The sequence below is a fragment of the Dioscorea cayenensis genome, chromosome 19, assembly GCF_009730915.1.
Source record: "Dioscorea cayenensis subsp. rotundata cultivar TDr96_F1 chromosome 19, TDr96_F1_v2_PseudoChromosome.rev07_lg8_w22 25.fasta, whole genome shotgun sequence".
Taxonomy (NCBI): Eukaryota; Viridiplantae; Streptophyta; class Magnoliopsida; order Dioscoreales; family Dioscoreaceae; genus Dioscorea; species Dioscorea cayenensis.
The window spans coordinates 14,435,483-14,438,283 of NC_052489.1; the positions used below are offsets into that span (position 1 = coordinate 14,435,483).

Sequence of the window (2,801 nt, forward strand, 5' to 3'; positions counted from 1 at the left end):
AAGATTGTACAAAGAGACGGTGTGATTGCGAAGTGTAGCCTCGACTGATTGAAACCTTGTATCTGACAATTGCACAAACCTAGTCAAGGCCTCTCCAAATCGGTCATTCGAGTCTCCAAACCTAAAACTCGGTTTTCCATGTTTCGGGCTTGTTGTTGGAAACCAGGTGGCCCCATGGCCTTTTGTGGACCTTGGTTGCTCCATGAAAAATTGGGATGATTCTGCAACCCGGATTGTAGGTGTTGCTATATGGATTCCCTTGGTTCCTCATTGCATTTCCCACAAAATCAACATTCTCAACCGAAGATGCATCACCAATAGTGATCGGGCAATCGGATAGAGCATGTCCTCCACCACAGCTGGTGTAAGTAGTCACAGCCACTACTCTATTCGAAGTTAGAATGTCTAACTTCCTACTCAATGATTCCACTTGAGCCGCCAATGAAGTTACTGCATCTATCTCATGGAGCCTGGCCACTTTTTTCTTCTCCCTAGCATTCCATTGGTAGCTATTTAACCCCATTTCTTCAATTAGTTGACGGGCCTCACCGGGGGTCTTACTACCTAAGGTACCTCCTGATGCCACATCCAAGAGTTGCCTTGTACTCAGATTCAACCCGTTACAAAAGGTCTGAACAATCATCCACTCCGGGAATCCGTGTTGCGGGTACTTTCTCAGGAGTTCCTTGAAACTTTGCCACGTCTCAAATAGAGACTCCAATTCCGACTGTACAAAGGACGAGATCTCATTCCTAAGCTTTGCAGATTTTCTGGGAGAGAAATAACAGGCTAGAAAAGCTTCTACCATCTCCTCCCATGTGGTAATCGATGCTCTAGGTAATGAGTGTAGCCACTGCTTCGCTCTCCGATTTAAGGAAAATGGGAAAGCTCTCAACTTGATGGCATATCACACACCTAGAGAAAATTCTTTATATGACTGTTTGGATCCTCATCGGCCAAACCATGGAAATGTGCAGATTGTTGCAACATGTGGATGAATGCCGGCATTAGCTTGAAGTTCTGAGCAGTAATCAGGGGACGCATAATAATCGATTGTATCGCCAATACTGAAGGTCTGGCATAATCGGATAATGTCCGCTGTTGCTCATTCTGGTCTACCATGTTTTCAGATTCTTCTACTTCGAAATCAGCTAGATTAGACAGTTCTTGCACAGGTCCTTTCCCTTTTCTTCTAAGTGTACGTTCAAGCTCGGGATCTCCTTCAATCAATCTTGAGGGGTTTTCTCGGGTCAAAACCTGGAGCTGCACCAAAAGAAAGAAAACCACATTAGAACGATAATAGAAAAAAAGATGTGAAATAGAATGAATGAATGAATAGTTAAGAAAACAAAGTGCAAAGTATCTCTAAACGCATACTCCCCGGCTACGGCGCCAAAAACTTGACAATGCCCCTTGCGTATGTCCCACAAGTGCACGGGTTTGTCAAAGTAATAAAATCGCAGATGAGTGGCGCATCGTATCCACAAGGAGTAGAGAATAAAAACACTTAATTAGTTTCTTAACTAAGTGAAAAATGAATAGTGATATGTGTGACAAGATGTGAGATAACAAAAGTAAAGGAACAAGAAAGAGAGCACAAGTAAAGGAGAAGGTAAGGCAATCAATATAAATGGGGTACCCGGATATTGTTCCACCTAGGACAATCGTTTCAAGTGTAAGAACCCTCTATTATACTTTCTAACGGATGCAAAAATGAGTCGTGGAGATATTTAAATACATGATCCCAAATCTAAGGTCAACAATGCCTAATTCTATACATGTCCCGGAGGAGAATTTGAATAACCTCTCAACCTCGCACTCGTATAGAATTGTAATGAGTTCTAAGGATTCCAAGTGATAAATCCTCTTCTTAGATGTAGACCTAACCCTTTGGTCCAAGGGTCCCTTTTTCCGGCCTAGGATACAACTCGCCGGATCGGTGCCGACGAAAGCTCTCCCACTAACATTCTTCCAAACGGAGCGTGATGTTAGAGCCTTAGAACCTCTCCCAATCCCTAGCCAATACCTCTCAAAACCCTAGCCACTACTGACACGTCCGAATATGTGTGTGTAAACCGCAAGTGCACGGGTGTCGAAGTAATAATTACCCCGGTGAGTGGGTAGTCGAATCCACAGGGAACAGGGCTACTAGTACTAACTTCTTCTCTGCTTTCTAACCTAATGATAAATGAAACGGTGTGGTGATCTAATGTGCGAAGAGATGAACACCGGAGACGAATATGCAAGGGTAAAATGGAAAGAGAATCTCAATCAGTAAAAGTGGGGTATTCGGGCAATGCTCCCCCTAGGATTCAGGTATTAGGTACCGGATAAGCAAAGTGTTTCTATGATGAGTAAGTTAAGTCGTGGAAATCCAAACATAATCGGGTCTATCTCTAGATCACCGATACTAGTCCCCTACGAGGTCCCGGTGGAGAAATCGCTCAATCTCAACACCTCACACCACATATGACTGCAAAGCACTCTAGGGATTCCAAGAGGTGTATCCGATTCCTAAAGATTGATCCAACCCTAATTCCCGGCGAAGGATCCTAACCCCCTACAAGGTTCCGGCGGAGAAATCTCTCAATCTCACGCCTCACACCAAATATGGTTGCATGGAGCTTAGGGAACGGAGATAGAATACACTCAATCGGAAGGGAGAGGGGACACTCTACTATCTCATTACTCACCCTCTCAACCCTCTTTAACCTTGAAGTTCTAACTCTAATGGAGACCTCTCTCACATCAAAGTAACAAATCATGCAAATCCAATCAACCACAAGGATTAATTAAACAAG

At 43.7% G+C, this 2,801-nt stretch overlaps 1 non-coding gene across 1 annotated transcript; it reads left to right on the forward strand.

Annotated features, from left to right (window-relative positions):
* Positions 1-653: 653 nt before the first annotated feature.
* On the forward strand, positions 654-760 carry LOC120250803. Its single transcript, XR_005533139.1, has one exon. It is a non-coding gene; the product is annotated as a small nucleolar RNA R71 (small nucleolar RNA).
* The last annotated feature ends 2,041 nt before the right edge of the window (positions 761-2,801 follow it).